Source organism: Lemur catta, chromosome X, assembly GCF_020740605.2.
Source record: "Lemur catta isolate mLemCat1 chromosome X, mLemCat1.pri, whole genome shotgun sequence".
Lineage (NCBI taxonomy): Eukaryota > Metazoa > Chordata > Mammalia > Primates > Lemuridae > Lemur > Lemur catta.
This window is the reverse complement of record NC_059155.1, coordinates 56,392,975-56,412,225: the sequence shown is the minus strand read 5'-3', so window position 1 is coordinate 56,412,225 and position 19,251 is coordinate 56,392,975.

Sequence of the window (19,251 nt, the reverse complement as noted above, 5' to 3'; positions counted from 1 at the left end):
GCCTGAGGCCTTTGTCCTGCATCTCCATGGTGCCTCAGGTCTGGGCTGTGGGTCCTGCATTTCTGGAGGCTGGTTATTCCACCTGTTGGTGCAAAACACCCAGGTTCTGTGGGGTTGGGGCAGCCTTTCTGTGGGGGAGGGGGCTTTCGCCATGTGCTGTGTCCACAACCAGCTTGGGCCATGGAGTCCCCCACCTACCTCAGGCTTCTCTCGGTGTGTGTTCACGGCCTCCACATTCAGGTAGATGGGCTCCACTTTGCAGCCTCAGTAAAGAACAACCGATCTGTCCATAAGCCCCCAGGTTAAGCACAGGTCTTCCTTGAGATTTTGTACCCCCTCACCAATCAGCACCCACACCCCCAGCTGCATACTGTGCATAGATCAGGACTGCCCCATAGGGAGGGGATTTGAACAGCAGTGTGTTGCGTGAGGAGGACACCAGGACTGAGAGGCAGCCAGCCTACAGGCGTCCTTCCTGCTCTGCCCCCAAGAATATTAGTTCTCTGAGCTTCAGTTGCTCATTTGTAAATGGGGATGGAGATGAGACATCTGTGGCCTCCCCAAGCTCTTGTGGTCTGCGAGATCTACACAATATGGATGGATCTCTGCTGATCCTCCAAGGCGTGTTAGGTGCTGAAGATGTGGAAGAGTCCTGGGGCCACACCTTGGGCAATCAGTCCCAGCAAAGTTTATTTAGAGGTTACAGGCAACACCAGGGGTGTGGAAGATCATGAGGGAGTTCTAGGGGACCTGAAGAACGAGGAGGGTGCATCACTGGGGCCTGGGGCTTTCAGAGGAGGCCCAATGCCTGTGAGAGTTCCCTTAGCTCCATCCTTGTATACTGCACCTTACTGCAGGCTTCAGTAGGCCACTCTACCCTGTTCACACCCCACAATAGATTCAATTCTGTCCCTTCCCTGCTCACGAAATTCTGGGGCAATTTGCAAAATTGGCAGAATCTAAATAAGGTCTTTAAATTAGATAACAATATTGGCTCAATGTTAGCAGTCTTATTTTGATTGTTGTACTGTTTTCTGTAAGAGAATGTCTTTGTAACTTACTCTCAAAACATTTATAAAATTGTGTGTGTGTGTGTCTAGAGAGAGACACAGAGACAGAGAGACAGAAGACCGAGAGAGACAGAGGGAGAATAAAACAAATGTGGTAAAATGTTAACATTGGGGAATCTAGGTTAAACGTAGACAGGAATTCTTTTTACTATACTTGCAACTTTTTTTATAATTTTTAAACTATATCAGAATAAAAATTTTAAATTAAAAAGTATTTTTATTTTAGCAAATATTCACAAAAATTCACCTGTCTGATATCCACTACACACGCTTCTTGACACTGCACCCTTTGGAAAGAGGACACTGAGTTATTCATCACACAAACAAAAGTGCATTCACTCTTTTCCAAAGAGAAACAACCTAAAGTAGTACAAGTTGTTGCATCCAGATCCAAGTCCAGGGATGATGATCCATCCTAATTAGCAGGGATTTTGAATGAGGACATTTGGGAAAATAGCTAAAAAAAAAGAAGTTTAGGGGAGTGGTACTGGACTTCTTAGGATTGGTCCAGACCATGAGAAGACAGTGTTCAATGTGAATGCTCACCAATAGGCTCTGAGTAGTCTGCTCAGCAGTATGACCCACTCATTGGAGGTCAGCAAGCCTCTTTCCTCAGCTGCTCTTGTGCTTGCTCAATGGGCACCTGTACAAAGTGGTCATGGTGGCATGAACAGAGAGGCTATGCATGGCCTTAACTACAGGCTCGCAAAGGCTGATGCAACTACCCCCACTGCTGAGTGCACCTTACTCCAACACTATACTGAGTTCCTGATACGGACCAACCTGAAGGGGACCAGCCCCTTCTCATCTTCGAAGAGTTGATTGGATTTACGATCTCTGTGGAATAAGTGATTATTCCAGGCATTGATTTGCCTTCTCTACCTGCAGTACTTCTGTCTCACCACCACCCGTGATCTCACAGAATGCCTCATTCACTGCCGTGAAATTTCAGGGTGGGATGGCAAAACATGTCAGCCAAACAAGCTATAGTGAATATTTGTCTTGTTGGTATCCATTCACCTTTCCGAATGACACTCAATTTCCTTTTAGGATTATAAAGTTCCCCCATTATAGCAGACAGAATTTTAGGATGGCCCACAAGCTCCCCACCCCCTGGTGTACATAATAACTATCTGGCAGTTATTCAATAAAACACTAATCTAGATGCTGCTGTGAAAGGATTTTGCACAGGTAATTAAATTCCAAAATCTGTTGCCTTTAAAATAGGGACACCATCCTGGGCGGGCCCGACCTAGTCAGGTGAGACTTTACAGGGGACTGCACTTGTTTTGGCAAGAGAGTGAGAGGGATTAGATGCATGGACATTCTCCATTCCTGGACTTGAAGATGAAGGGGACTACATGACAAAGAATATGAAGTGGTCTCTGTGAGCTAAGTGAGGCCTCCAGCTGATAGCCAGCAAAGAAATAAGGACTTCAGACCTATAGCTGCAAGGACAGGAGTTCTGTCACCAATCTGAACGAAATTAGAAGGCTCCAAAAAAAAATTGTGGTACTGTCAAAACCGCAAGGGGGTTTCGGTCTAAGTGTAGTTGCTTTTTGCTCAAAGATGCAATTATTGAGACAACGAGTATTGCCAAAGAAGAAAGGAATTTTTAATATCAGGAGAATGGGAGAAACTGCCTTAAATCCATCTCTCTGACTAATGGAGCTCAAAGGTGTTTAAAGGAGGGGCTGCTGGCCTTGGGTTAGTTGTGTAAACTAAAAAGGGGCTATGTGCATTGGGGGCAGCTTGCGGGGGATGATGAATCTTGGTGTCAGGAAGTCTGCCCAGGGGCCTTCAGAATCTCAGCTCCTTTGTCTTACAGAAAAGCCACCATTTCTGGGAAACAACTCAAAAGGTCAAGTAGTTAAGGGAGAGGATTACAAAAAAAATATATAGAGGTCATTGAAATTTGTTCTTGGGGCCAAATACAAATGCAGCCCTGCTGACACCTTGATTTTAATCTTGCCTGAACAGAGAACACAACCAAACCATGCCTGGACTTCTGACCTACAGTAACTAGGAGATAATAAATGGATGTTGTTTTAACCACTCTCTTTGGTCATTTCTTATGCATTAACAGAAAACCAATATGTAGTCTTTGTGGGGTGACATGTTCAGATGTTTATTCTCCTCCTATTGGAGAGGAGTAAACCGGATTATTCCTCTTTCTGTCCTGGTATGGCCAGGGGGCAGGCATACAACCTCCTCTTAGTCAACAACATACTCTCTCCTTGGACTTTGAAATTTAAGTGAAAAAAATTGGTTTCTGTGATTCTAGCTCCAGGTCAGCATCCTGATCGGACCATTCCTATCTTTCCTGCTGTTTTCTTGCTTTCTATCCAGTTCTCAAGTTACTTTCTTCAGGCTGTCTCCAGTTCTGTGAGCCTCAGACATTTTTCTCACAAAATACATTTTATTTATATTGGCAAGAAAAAATTCCTATTGATTGTGACCAATGATGTGGTGAGGCCAGTTTGCACCAGCTTGAGACAGTGTATTGTGTGTACCTCATCCCACTTTTGCATTCAGTGAAATTGGTAACTTGAAATTGGCCATGGTGGGATTATGTACTCTGTGAAAGATGGCAAAGACTACCAACTAAGGATTTTTATTTATTTATTTTTTTTTTTAGAGAACCAGTTGTTAACCATTTACCAGCACACCATTGCTTACAACCAAAATTTTAAGCAATGGAACATGTCAGTGCTTAGAAAAGGGCTGGACACTATGAACTCCCAAAGGCCAGAGGCAGTAGGGTATTGTAGAAAGAACTTGGATTTTGCCATCAAAGACTCCTAGATTCTAATTCCACCTTTCTGCAGTGGTATGGTACCACATTTTCTTTATCCATTCATCCATTTATGGAAATTTAAGTTGTTTGTCTTGTCAATTGTTACTCATGCTGCAATGAACATGGGTGTACAGATATCTCTTTGAGATACTGATTTCATTTCCTTTGGATATGCACCCAGAAGAAACCTTTAGCTAAACTAAGAAAAAGAGAGACAGATCGCAATCAAATAAATAAAATTATAAAAGAAAGAAAGAAAAGACTTTGCAACAAATACCACAGAAATACAAAGGATCCTAAGAGACTGCTATGTGCAATTATACATCAACAAATTGGATAACTCAGAAGAAACAGATAAATTCCTAAAAACATACAACCTATCAAAATTGAATCATAAAAAGTAGAAAGTCTGAACAGAGCAATAATGAGTAAGAAGATTGGATCACTAATCAAAATCTCCCCACAAAGAAAACCTCAGGACCAAATGGCTTTACTGGTAAATTCTCCCAAGCATTTAAAGAAGAATTACTTGAGGCTCTGACTCGGGGGGATGGGCGGGACATGGACAATGTATATAACCTGAACATATGTACCCCCATGATGAGCTGAAATAAAAAAAAATAAAAAATAAATAAAGAAGAATTAATGCCAATTCTCCTTATACTCTTGCAAAAATTGAAGAGAAAGGAAAACTTCCAAGCTCATTTTCTGAGGCCAGCATCACCCTGTTACCAAAGTCAGATAAAGAGGCAACAAGAAAAGAAAATTACAGGCCAATATCCCTGATGAACATAGATGCAAAAATCTTTAACAAAATATTAGCAAACTAAGTGAAAAATAAGCCAGATGCAGAAAAACAAACATTGCATGATCTCACTTATGTGTGGCATCTGAAAAAGCAAAACTCAAAGAAACAAAGTGTAGAATGGTGGTTACCAGGGGTTAGTGGGAGGGGGAAATGGGGAGGTGTTGGTCAAAAGGTAAAAAGTGTTAGTTATGCAAGTTGAGAAGTTCTGGGGCTCTAATGTACAGCAATGCAACTATAGTAACCAATATTGTACACTTGAAATTTTCCAAGAGGGTAGATCTTAGTGTTCTTACCAGCAAAAAAAAAAAAAAAGAGAAAGAAAATGGTATATGTGAGCTGATGGACATTATAATCAGCTTGATTGCAATGGCTATTTTACAGTGTACAACTATATCAAATCACCAAATTGAACACCTTAAATATATATAATTTTTTCTTTTTTTGTAATTTCAGAGTATTACAGGGGGTACAAACATTTTGGTTACCTGAATTGCTTTTGTAATTTTTAATTGTCAACTATACTTCAATACAGTTGAAAAATTGGAAAAAAAAATTAGCAAACTGAATTCAACAGCATATTAAAAGGTTCATATACCATGATCAAGTGAAGTTTATCCCTGAGATGCGAGGATGGTTCAACATATGGAAATCAATAACTGTTATATACAACATTAACAGAATGAAAGATTAAAATCATATGATCATGACAATAGATGAAAAAAAGGCTCTTGAAAAAATTCAATAGCCTTGTATGATAAAAACTCAACAAATTATGTACAGAAGAAATGTACCTCAACATAATAAAGGCTATATATGACAATCCCACAGCTAACATCATACCTAATAGTGAAAAGCTGAAAGCATCTCTTCTAAGATCAAAAGCAAGACAAGGGTTCCCACTCTCACCAATTATATTCAGCATGATACGGAAGTCCTCACCAGAGCGATTAGGCAAGAAAAAGAAATAAAAGGCATCTAATTGAAAAGGAAGAAGTTAAATTGTCTCTAATCATCTTTTTAATGTAGACATTTACAACTACAAATTTCCTTCTGAGCACTGCTTCCACTGTCTCTCACAAATTTGGGAATGTTGTCTTTTGTGTTCATTTATTTCTCGGTATTTTCTAATTTCCTTTGTGATATCTTTTTTAACTTGGTGGTTATTTAAGACTATGTTGTTTAATTTCTACATATTTGTGCATTTTCCTCTTGCCCTTCTGTTAGGATTTGTAGCTTCATTCCATTTTGAACAAAGAAGATAATCTGTATTATTTTGATCTTTTTAAATTTATTGAAACTTATCTTGGGCATAAATATGGTCTATCCTGGAGGATGTTCTATGTGCAATTGAAAAGAATATGTAATCCTGATATTGGGTAGTGTGCTCTGTTTATGAGTGTTAGGTCTAGTTGGTTTATAGTGGTGTTAAAGTGCTCTGCTTTCTTATTTATCTTCTGTCTAGATGTTCTATGAATAATTGAATGTAGGGCATTAAAATCTCCAGTTATTATAATAGAACAGCCTATTTCATTCTTCAAATCTGTCAATCTTTGCTTCACATATTTTGGGGCTCTTTTGTTTGGTGTATATATGTTTGTAATGTTTATAGCTTCTTAATGTATTGAAACATTAATATGTAATGTCCATCTTTTTGTCTTACAGCAATTGTTGACTTGGAATCTATTTGATCTGATACTAACATAGCCACTTATTTCTCTTTCTATAACTATTTGCATGGAATATCTTTTTCCATCCTTTCACCTTCAACCTACTTTTTTCTCTAAATTTATAGTGAGTATCTTATAGACAGCACATAGTTGGATCATTTTTTTTATATCCATTCTGCCAATCTCTGCCTTTTTCTTTGGAAACTTATTTACATTTAAAGTGATTACTAATAAAATAAAAAAGGACTTTTTTTCTTTTCTTTTCTTTTCTTTTTTTGAGATTGAGTCTTGCTCTGTCACCTGCACTAGAGTGCCTAGCATCAGCCTAGCTCACAGCAATTTCAAACTCCTGGGCTCAACCGATCCTCCTGCCTCAGGCTCTTGAGTAGCTGGGATTACAGGTGCATGCCACCATGCCCAGCTAATTTTTCTATTTTTAGCAGAGATGAGGTCTTGCCCTTGCTCAGGCTGGTCTTGAACTCCTGACCTCAAGCGATCCTCCCACCTCGGCCTCCAAGAGTGCTAGGATTACAGGCAAGAGCCACTATATCCAGCTGGGACTTTTTTCTGACATTTTATTATTTGTTTTTGGTATGTCTTAGACCTTTCTTGTAGCTCATTTCCTCCATTACTGCCTCTTTTGTGTTTAGTTGGTTTTTTTAGTATACTGTTTTGATACCCTTCTCATTGTTTTTTTCTACATTTTAAAGATATTTTCGCAGGGGTTACCATGGGGATTACAATTTACATCCTAAATTGATAACATTTTAGTTTTACTTAATGCAAAATTAGCTTCAGTAGCATACAAAATGCTGATTTTATACAGCTCTGTTTCTCTTTTATGTTGCTGTTGTCGAAAATTAAATCATCACACATTGTACACAAGATTTATAATTATTGTATATGTATCTGTCTTTTAAATTACATTGGAAATAAAACATGGCGCTATAATATAAAAATATATAATGTTGGCTTTTACATTTACCTCTGTGGTTACCCTTAGCAGAGATCTTTCTTTTTCTGATTTCAAGTAGTCTAGTGTCCCTTCATTTCAACCTAAAGGACACCCCTTAGCATTTCTAGTAGATCATGTCTACAGATTATAAAAACAACCTCTTGGCTTTGTATATCTGTGAATATCTCAATTTCTCATTATTTTATTTTATTTTATTTTTAATTGTGGTAAAAATAGACATAACATGAAATTTATTATCTTAGCCATTTTTAAATATTTGTTAGTACTAGGTATTCACATTGTTGTGTAACAGATCGCTAGAACTTTTTCATTTTGCAAAACTGAAACTCTATGCCCATTGAACACTAAATCCCCATTTACCACTCCCCTCCCTGTCCCCTTGCAACTATAATTCTTATTTCTGCTTCCATCGGTTTGACCATATCAGATACCTCATATAAGTGGAATCGTACAGTATTTGTCTATTGTGACCGGTTTAATTCATTTAGCATAATGTCTTCAAGATTCATCCATGCTGTAGTATGTGACAGGATTTCCTTCTCTTGTGAGATATGATAACATATTATTACGTGTATATACCACTTTTTCTTTATCCATACATTCATCAATGGACATTTGGATTGCTTCCACTTCTTTACTATGTCGTGAATAATGCTGCAATGAGTATAGGAGTGCATATATTTATTTGAGATCCTGCTTTAACTCTTTTGGATATATAGCCAGAAGTAGGATTTCTGGATCATATGAAAATTCTATTTTTAACTTCTTGAGGAATCACTATACTCTGCTCTATACTGGTTACACCATTTATTATAACATTCCTACCAACAGTACTAAAGGTTCCAATTTCTCCACATCCTTAACAACACTTGTTATTTTTGTTTTTAATATTTGCCATCCTAATTGGTGTGAGATGATATCGCATGTGAATGTAATTTGTATTTCCCTAATGATTAGTAATGTTCAGCATCTTTTCATAGACTTGTTTTCCATTTGTATATCTTCTTTGGAAAAAATGTCTACTCAAGTTTTTTTTGACCATTTGTTAATAGTGTTATTTTTTTGTTGTAAAACTAAAAAAAGTTCTTTTTTATTTATTCAGGATATTATGAGGGTACAAACATTTTGGTTACATGTATTGCTGTTTGCCCCGCCCAAGCACAATTCACAATTGTAAAAAAAAAGTTCTTTATACATGATAGGTATTAACTCCTTATCATATATGTGATTTCCAAATATTTTCTCCCATTGCCTTTCCACTCTTGATTTTATACTCTATTGATTGTACCCTTTGAGTTACAGAAGTGTTCAAGTTTCATGTAGTCCCGTTTGTATATTTTTGCTTTTGTTGCCTGAGTTTTTGGTGTCATATCCAAGAAATAATTACCAAATCCAATGCCATTATGATTTTTCCCTATATTTTTTCTAGTTTATAGTTGTAAGCCTTATGTTTAGGTCTTTAATCCATTTTTAGTTAATTTTTGTATATGGTATAGGGTAAGGATGCCATCCCACTTTATTCTATTGCATGTGGATTATCCTTTACCAACAGCATTTGTTGAAAAGACTATCCTTTTCCTATTGTGTGGTCTTGGCATCCTTGTTGAAAATCATCTGACCAGATACAGAAGGGTTTATTTCCGAGCTCTCTATTCTGTTCCACTGGTCTATATGTCATTCTTTTTTTTTTCTTTTTTTTTTTTCTTTGAGACAGAGTCTCGCTTTTTTGCCCGGGCTAGAGTGGCGTGGCGTCAGCCTAGCTCACAGCAACCTCAAACTCCTGGGCTGAAGCAATCCTTCTGCCTCAGCCTCCCGAGTAGCTGGAACTACAGGCATGTGCCACCATGCCTGGCTAATTTTTTTCTATATATATTTTTAGCTGTCCAAATCATTTCTTTCTATTTTTAGTAGAGATGGGGGTCTCGCTCTTGCTCAGGCTGGTCTCGAACTCCTGACCTCGAGCGATCCTCCTGCCTCGGCCTCCCAGAGTGCTAGGATTACAGACATGAGCCACCGTGCCCAGCCTATATGTCATTCTTTAAGCGAGTACCACAATGTTTTAATTACTGTAGCTTTTGAAGTGTTTTGAAATCAGGAAATGTGAGCCCTGCAAGTTTATTCCTTTTCAAGATTGTTTTGGCTATTCAGGGTCCCTTGAAATTCCATATGAATTTTAGGATGGTTTTTCCTATTTCTATAAAAAATTTCATTGGGATTTTGGTAGGACTTGCATTGAATCTCTGGGTAGTATGGACATTGTAACAATATTAAGTCTTCTAATCAATAAACACAGAATGCTTTTCCATTTATGTGTCTTCTTTAATTTCTTTGAGCAATGTTTTTAGTGTTCAGTGTACAAGTCTTCACTTCCTAGCTTAAGTTTATTCCTGAGTGTTTTATCATTTTTTAGGCTATTGTAAATTGGATTGTTTTCTTAAATGTCTTTTTGTACTGTTTATTGTTCATACAAAGAAAAGAAACTGCTTTTGGTGTGTTTATTTTGACCCTGCAACTTTGCTGAATGTGTACAGTAGTTCTAACAGATTTTTCAAAGAATGTTTAGAGTTTTCTACACATAAGATCCTGTCATCTGTAAACAGAGATAATTTTACTTTTTCCTTTCCAATTGAGATGTCTATTATTTCTTTTTTTAGTGGGATTATATTATTGGGCTAATTCACTGGCAGACTCTCCTATTGAGTAATCTTTAAACATATTATATGCATCCCTACAGATGACATCAACAGTAACCTTTTTATGTATTTAAAAATTCCATATGTCATGAATTCAGTACAATCTTAGGACACAGGCATTATTTTATTCCTGTACTGTGTTTGGCTAAACAAGGGACTGGACATCATTTCTCCCTTAAAAACATGGAAGGATAATGTGAAAAGTTATAAAAAAATATATCAGGTGACTTTCTTCTGCCAAAATTATGCATCTTTAAGAAATAGACTGGCTAAAATTCTAACAGATAAAACTGTTGACTCAAGGGAAGAATGAAACTTTAAGAGACCTAAATCACAAAATCATATGGAATGTTATCCCATTCTGTGTGTTTCTTCCTTCCACACCTAATTCTCTCCTTCTCTCAAAGTGCAGCTTTTGCCTTGTCTTCTCCTTGATTAAAAAAATTGTTACTTTTGGATTAAGTTTAATTAAGAAATGAAACCGGCCAGGCGCGGTAGCTCTCGCCTGTAATCCTAGCACTCTGGGAGGCCGAGGTGGGAGGATCGCTTGAGCTCACGTGTGCAAGACCAGCCTGTGCAAGAGCGAGACCCTGTCTCTACTAAAAAATAGAAAGAAATTAGCTGGACAACTAAAAATATATAGAAAAAATTAGCCGGACATGGTGGCGCATGCCTGTAGTTCCAGCTACTTGGGAGGCTGAGGCAGGAGGATCGCTTGAGCTGAGGAGTTTGAGGTTGCTGTGAGCCAGGCTGACGCCACGGCACTCTAGCCAGGGTGACAGAGCGGGACTCTGCCTCAAAAAAAAGAAAGAAAGAAAAGAAAAAAGAAATGAAACCCATGTCACATAGCATTCTTGAGAACAGGCTATCACAAATTCATCTGGAATGAGCATGCAAAACTCAAGTCTAGAAGTCTAGATTCTGTTGGATTCTGGAAAGAATGAGGACTTTCCAAAGAAAGGACTGGCAAGAAAAAAAATTGGCGGATTTGTCGCGCCCGCCTCGCCAGCAAGGAAGACGCGGCAACAGGAGTTCTTCTAACAGTGCTTTATTGGGGATCCCTCTAAGCTTCAAGATGCGGAAGACCCTGAGCACAAGCTTTCACACAGTAATATACTCTCAGGGAAACAGGAAGTAACAGAGATAGGTCAAAGTCAATCACAAGCGGTCACCAATAGGCCAAGCCAGAAAACCTCATATGCATACTTATATAACAGATCTACAGACGTACTACGCATGCGCCACACTTGTTTACCTCAGCCAGGCCACCGGAAATCGGCGCCATCTTGCAATGGCGTCCGCGCTCCCCACATCTCCCCCTGCTTTATTAATTAAGAAGGCCTGCCAGACTTGAAACCACCTCGCCTCGTGCAATGAGCGAACTCGGAGGCGTGCAGAGGCTGGTTATAAAGGCGGCCGTGGGTAAGGCCTCTGTCTTAGGCTACGTGGGCTGCTCCCCGGCCTGGCACCAACCGGTGTGCCTCCAGGCTCGGGACCCACGCATTCCCGTCATGGAGGTACCTTACAGCCGAGAGAGGGGGGAGAGCAGGCAAGTCGCGGAACGCCTATAACCTGGCCATCCACACGTGGGGGTCCTGGCCGAGTTGCAGTGCGGCAAAGGCTTGTTGCAGCAACATTTGGTTGCGCCGATTGCGACGCGCCATACGGGTAAGGGCCACAAATCCTATTAGGGCCACAGTCGCGAGCAAGGCTAACAAACAGTCCATTCCCGCCCACTCTTTCACATGGTTAGCCACTTGCCACACCCAATCCGACAGTCCTTGGGCAAAGTCCACGTCGACTCGCGTAGAGTTGACGTGAACTATACTAGCCTGCAGCTGTTCCATCAGAGTCTCAAACTCATTGGACCATGCACCCAACAACTGCTGTGACAGGGTTCGTGATAGGTTAGCTGCCCGGGAAGCGTTCTGAAAAGGGATAGAGGTGACACACATGCCAGGCAGGCGCCACTCGCATCCCAGCTGCATGACCTGCATCAACAAGTCCACTTGTTCTTGAACCAAGTCCACTCTTTGGTTGAGAATCATGATGCCTCCTTTCAGCTGAGCGTTGACGTTTGATTGGGTCGCCAGGGCGGTCGCCACCCCCGACGATAAGTTGTTCAAGGCGGTGGCCGTCTGCACCGAAGTGGTGAGCGCAACTGCAGCCGTCGCCGCGGCAGCCACCGCGGCCGCTACGGCGGCAACTATGGCTGCGGTGATGCCAAAGTCGCGTCGCTGCCGATACAGCATCGTGGCCGAGGGCGCCTCCACAGGGATATCAAACGGGAGGAAAGGTAGTTCTAGAGACTCGTTGGTGGTAAAAAAGCGGGGAAAAACCGTGGCGTCATGCCGGACGGGCATCGGCAGAGGGAAGACATCCATCAGGGCCCAGCGCGCTTCCGGTACCGCCGTCGCCGTCGTTAGGACTCCCGCCAGCATCAGCATCTGCAGTGACGCCATCCTGGCCCGCCGGACGCTCGTCCTCCTCAGCCGTGGTGTGCACCGAGCGGGTCAAGCGCGTCGGAACCCAAATAGGGTCCTCGTGATCCTGCGGGAAAACACAAACAGCTCCCCTGGACCTGGCTATAACCGGATCCGGGCCTCTCCACTGGCTCGTTAAGACGTCCTTCCATTTTACCGCCTCGCGGTGAGCCACCGGGGGGGACGTGTGTCTCTCTGCCGCAGAGCGGCCGGACACATCCAAAGTCAAAAAATTTAAGGTAAAAAGGGCAAGGGAAATGGTACCTTTAGGGGACCTCTGTATGGCCTCCAGGGCATCTCCCCCTTTCTGTTTTTGTAGATAAGCCTTGAGCGTGCCATGGGCACGCTCCACAATGCCTTGTGCCTGAGGATTGTAGGGGAGGCCAGTGAGGTGTTTGACTCCAAGGCGAGCACAAAATTGTTGGAAAACTCTGGAGGTATAAGCGGGGCCATTGTCTGTTTTAATAGTACTTGGCTTGCCCCAGGCAGCCCAAGCCTCCAAGCAATGGATGATGACATGACTGGCTTTTTCCCCCGTTAGTGGCGTGGCGTGGAGGACACCAGAACAGGTATCTATGGAGACATGAACAAACTGAGTTTTTCCCAGAGAGGGAATATGAGTGACGTCCATTTGCCACAATTGTAATGGTCGCAGACCCCTGGGATTTACTCCCGTATGCGCGACATTGCGAAAAGGAGCACAAGCGTGGCACTGCAAGACAATCTCACGCGCCTCGGCACGCGAGATGTGAAATCGGAGACGCAAGGTCTCAGCTGGCACATGGTAAAGTGTATGAAAATCTTTGGCGGCAGCAAGGTTATCAGCCACCCAAAGAGTGCGGGTGGCCTGGTCTGCCATTGCATTTCCCGCCGCCATGGGTCCAGGCAGGAGGGAGTGTGCTCTGATATGCTGAATAGAGAATGGGTTGGTCCTACTCAGGATGATGCTTCTGAGGTCCGTGAATAAGGAGAAAACTGTACTTTTAGGAAGGATATAAGGGGAAGTTTCCAAAACCTTCACCGCGTTAACCACATAATGAGAGTCTGAGATGATATTAATGGGACCGGTGATGGTGCTAAGGACCAGACCAACTATAGCACACTCCACCAGCTGAGGGGAAGTGTAAGGAAATTGCTTAGTAAACACCTGGTCCTGGATAACATAACTCCCAATGCCTGTTTTAGAGCCATCAGTATAGACATCCAGGGCATTTGGCAGCGGGTGTGCCGAAGTCATCTTCGGGAAAATGAGGTCATTCCTCATAGCAAATTGCAATAGGGGATGTTTGGGGTAGTGATTATCAATGCCTCCTGGGAAAGCACACCGCAGCACCGCCCATGCATCAAGAGTGGCACATAAAGTGTCTATCTGGTTGGCAGTGTATGGACAGATGAGGCTCTCTGGGTAGCGCCCGAAGTGGGAGAGAGCCATGTGAAGGCCCTTTAATGCGAGGTCAGCTACACAGGTCGGGTAGTGACCAATCACCTTTCCCGGAGAGGCTTGAGGATGTACCCAGAGAAGGGGACCATCCTGCCAAAGCACTGCTGTAGGAAGTGTAGGAGAGGGGAGCAGACATAGAAGAAAAGGGTCCTGGTGACGAATGCGTACTAGGTGCGCATTCTTAATGGCTTCTTCAACCCTATGTAAGACCTCTAGGGCTTCCGGAGTCAAGGTTCTAGGGGATGTGATATGAGGGTCTCCCTCAAGAATCTGAAATAAAGGTTTTAGTTCAGAAGTGGTAAGGCCCAGAAAAGGCCGAAGCCAATTGATGTCTCCTAATAACCGCTGGAAATCATTTAAAGTTCTCAAAGCATCTCTTCGAATGGACAGCCTTTGAGGTACAATTTTATCGGGAAGGATGCTACTGCCAAGAAATGAGCCCACCGCCCCTTCCTGCACTTTATCGGGAGCTATGGACAGCCCCCTTTCCTTTAACTGAGCGTGAAGGAAGGCAAAGACCTGAAGCAACAACTGGGCATCCCGATGGCATAGTAGAATGTCATCCATGTAATGGATGATTCTTACCTTAGGGTACCTCTGTCGAACAGGCTGGAGAGCCGCGCTCACGTAAATCTGGCATAGAGTGGGACTGTTAGCCATGCCCTGAGGCAGGACCCGCCAGTGGTACCTTTCATCAGGCTGCTCATGGTTCATGGAAGGGAGTGTAAATGCAAATCTAATTTTGTCAGATGAGTGAAGGGGAATAGAGAAAAAACAGTCTTTAATATCCAAAATGATCAGATTCCAATGCTTGGGCAAGGCAGAAAGAAGGGGCAACCCTCGCTGGACAGGCCCCATTAGGCGCATCTGGGCGTTGACTGCCCTTAGGTCCTGCAGTAAGCGCCACTTTCCTGACCTTTTCTTAATCACAAAAATAGGGGTGTTCCAAGGCGAGTGAGAGGGTTCAAGGTGCCCAAGAGTGAGCTGTTCCTGTACCAACTCACGGGCTGCAAGCAATTTGTCGGAGGGCAATGGTCACTGAGACACCCACACCGGGTCCTCCGAAACCCAGGGAATGGGCAAGGCAGCCTCAGCGGCCCCTAGGAAAAACCCAGTCCCTGTCTACCGGGATTGTGACTAGGCCTAAGTGGTGTTGTCCTGCCTTGCAAATTCTTTCCTAATCCTTTACCTGGGACCCATCCCATGTTACTCATCATGCCTTGGCTCTGAGCAGAATACTCATTTGTCAGCTTAAGGTCTAACTGTCTCAGGACGTCTCTGCCCCAGAGATTCACTGGCAAGGGGAGAACAAAAGGCTTAAAACTACCCCTACTGCCTTCGGGATCACTCCAAGATAGAGTTCGGGCACTCACGGCTGGGGCCGAAGCGTAACCCAGGCCCTGTAAAGTTGCCTCTGAGCGGGTGAGCGGCCAGCCTTTAGGCCACCACCGCTCAGATATGATACTAGTGTCTGCTCCCGTATCCAGCAAACCCTCAAATTTTATTCCCTGAACAGTCAATACAAGGGTCGGACGGGTGTTTAAATCCAAAGACAAAAATGTACAAGTGCCTCCGGACGACCCGAACGCCTTACTACCACGTGGCTCCTGCTTGCTGGGGAACCAAGCGTGAAGGCTAGGGAGGAGCAGAAGCTGAGCAAATCGGTCTCCGGGGTGGATGGAGATAATTCCCCGAGGTGATGAGCACATGACCTTTATTGGCCCCTGGAAGTCTGAGTCTATAACCCCCGGGTGGACAATCAGCCCTTTTAAGGTAGCCGATGACCTCCCAAGCACTAATCCCACAGTATGATTGGGCAGAGGTCCTTTAAAGTCTGAAGGGATAGGTTGACATCCTAACCCAGGTGTCAAAACTGTGAGGGTGGTGGCACGGAGGTCCAATCCTGCGGAACCGGGGGTGGCCCTCCTAGGTTCCCCCCCGGTAGCGCCGGATTCAAGGAGGGACGAGTCCCCGGGGTCAGCAGAGACGGGCCCGGGGGCCCCTGGGGGCTGTCCTGCGCCAGCATCGCCCCATATGTTTGCGGGCCCTGGGGTCGTGGGCCCCGCCTCCCGTTTTTTGGCGGTGCAGCCGCGCTGCCGCTAGGCCCACGGGAGATGGGCCGGCCGTCCTTATCTTTAACGGATCGGCACTCTGCGGCCCAGTGCCGGCCTTTCTGGCACACGGGGCAAATCCCCGGCTGTGAAGATGATTGCTTCACCTTACTTGGCGCTCGGCACTGTCTTTTTAAGTGACCGGGCTTGCCGCAGTTGTAGCAATTGCGTTGTTGTTGGGCTTGTGCTGCTATGACCGCGGCCGCCAGGCCTTGATTAGTCAGAGGACCCCCAATCTCCCTGCAAGCCTTCAGCCATGCATTTAATCCTTTACTTTTCCATGGCGTAATAGCATTCCGACATTCCGAAGTGGCCTGCTCAAAAACCAGTTGCTCAACCAACGGCAAGGCCGTGTCTACGTCCTCAAAAATCTTTCCCGCGGCGTCCATCATGCGGGCCACAAAATCCGAAAACGGCTCTGCCGGAGCCTGGACAATTTTTGTCAGATTGCCACGCACCTCCCCCCGGTTGGGCAAACACTTCCAAGCCTTAATGGCTATCTGATTTACCTGGACATACACCTCCTCCGGGTAGGCCGTTTGATTATTGGCCCACTGTCCCTGTCCGGTGAGCATGTCAAAAGTCCACGCTGCCCTGCCTCCTCCCTGGGCTGCATTCGCACGGGCCTGCGCGGCACACCCGTCATGATACATGGACTTCCAGTCTAGATATTGGCCCGTGGATAGCGCCGCGCGCACCACCTGCTGCCAATCCGTGGGCGTTAGGGCACTAGCGGCAAGCCTCTCCAGCAGTACTAAAGTGTAGGCTGCGCTATGCCCCCAGTTGCGGACCGCCTCTGCAAATTCCTTTAATTGCTTATGGTCCACAGGTTGCCAATATCTCTGATTATTGTTGTCCACATACACAGGGAAAGCAAATCCTAGCTCTCTCCGCGCTTCTGGGGGGAGGAGAGACGCTCCACCCCCCGGTGCGGGCCCAACGAGGGGCGCTGTAGGTGGGGGCAGGGAATACGGGGGAGGCCAGGTCTCTATATCGAGCCTGGGCGGGGCCTGCCTTCTCAGCTGGACCACATCCTGTTTTTTAAGTCCCCGTATTTCCTTTCTCAACTGCTGAAAAGAGGGGGTAGCTTCTTCCCCCTCCGAGGCGGACGATTCACCTTCCGCCTCGGACAAATGCAAATCTGCAAATTCTGGCAACAGCGGGTCGTCACCCGTTCGCCGGTTCTCTACCTGACATGACTGATCGTCCTTAACCGTTGCAACTCCTTCCCCTCTCCCTCCTTCTGAGAGCTGAGACTGCACTTCCGCAAGCTGTTCTGCTGCACTCTGCGAACCCTGCGGATCGCACTTTAGGCAATCCATAACTAACCTATGAAGTATCAAGACGCCAGGCCTTAAATCTAACGCCTCGCGTAGATCATGGCCCACCTTCCTCCAAGATGGTATGGTGAGCGAGCCGGAGGCTAGGAACCAAGGGGATACCCGGTCCACCTCCCTCAACAATCTCTTTAGGTCATGATCGTCAACATGGATTTTATTTTCAGCAAGCAGAGTTTTCAGAGGCCACAGAAACCGGCGTAGTGGTATGTTGCCCATGTCTCTCTTGGGGGCGGGGAAATTGGCCGTCCCACACTGTAGTTCTGAACTCACCTCACAAGAGGTCGTCTCCGCTGGTGCCCTGGTGGTACAGTTCCCGGGTTTCGGCACCACTTGTCGCGCCCGCCTCGCCAGCAAGGAAGACGCGGCAACAGGAGTTCTTCTAACAGTGCTTTATTGGGGATCCCTCTAAGCTTCAAGATGCGGAAGACCCTGAGCACAAGCTTTCACACAGTAATATACTCTCAGGGAAACAGGAAGTAACAGAGATAGGTCAAAGTCAATCACAAGCGGTCACCAATAGGCCAAGCCAGAAAACCTCATATGCATACTTATATAACAGATCTACAGACGTACTACGCATGCGCCACACTTGTTTACCTCAGCCAGGCCACCGGAAATCGGCGCCATCTTGCAATGGCGTCCGCGCTCCCCACACGGATTAGTGGTGACCTCCTGACTTTCTGCTCCCACAGAAGGAGGTGAAGAACTCGGACAGCTGCACAAGTGGATTTCTGCCCCCCCCCCCCAAGAACAGCGTTGTGAATCTGCAGAGAAACAGCACGGGACAGGCAGTGCAGGGGGCGGGTGGTGAATGGCAGATAGGAGGGCAAACACTGGACAGTGTGAGATACACAGTGGGGAATAGAGCGCGGGCCAGCTGCACCCGCCTGGCCAGCCAGTGCAGTGGGATCTGACCCACAGGAGGATGCCGGCTCCCCCACTGACCTCCACGCCCACTCAGACAGGGATGTGCATGAAGTTGGTACAAAGCTGCGGCACAGGATGGCAGGCTCTGTGGAGAGGAGACAACAGTGGGAAACATTTTGAACTCCCCCGGTGCTCTGTGCTGGACTGCACGGGGCGGGGGAAGGGACTGGTTTGAGTGGTGACTTCCCGTGACTGCGTGAGGGAGTTTGGAGACAGGCACCTCGCCTCTGGGGGTCAGCAGGGCCAGAACAGAGGACGTGAACACAGAAAAGGGGGCTCCGCTCCTGGAAACCACCGATGATACGGCCAGCTCAGAGTGGGACAGGAAGAGCAGGACCCTCTGCTAGGCAGACGTGAGACTCCGGGACTGTGATGCAGAGGTGTGATGCAGAGGGGACACCTGGGGGCCTGTTAATTCAGCCCACCGGACCGGCATCTGCCAAATCCTGAGTGGTTGCCCCCAGCCCTAGCTGTTGCGGTTTCGGGCAGCACCACCCCTCCCTCCCTCAGCCCGGGGACTTTTGCGCCGGGTGTGGCAGGCTCTGCACTTGGAGGTAGAGAGAAGTGAGAAAAGCCACTTTCTCTGTGCGGCTGGCGTTAATCCGTGGGACTTTGGTGCTGAAGAATAGTCCACAACCTGGGGAGCTGGCTAGCCAGGCCAGGGTTGGCGGGCGAATCTTCAGCGCTTACCCCCAACACTAGTACTCCAGGGGTGGGCGGCCGCCATCTGTGGGACCCCCAGCCCAGAGACGCTGGGGTGCGTGGCAGTCTCAGGCAACAGCCCCTCCCCCAGCCCATCCACTTTCATGCCAGGCACAGTGGGCTCCGCCCTTGGAGGTGAGGAGAAGTGAGAAAAGCCACTTTCTCTCTGTGGCTGGTGTCAATCTGCAGGGCCTTGGTTGAACAATAGTTAGCGGCCTGTTGATTTGGCCCGCAGG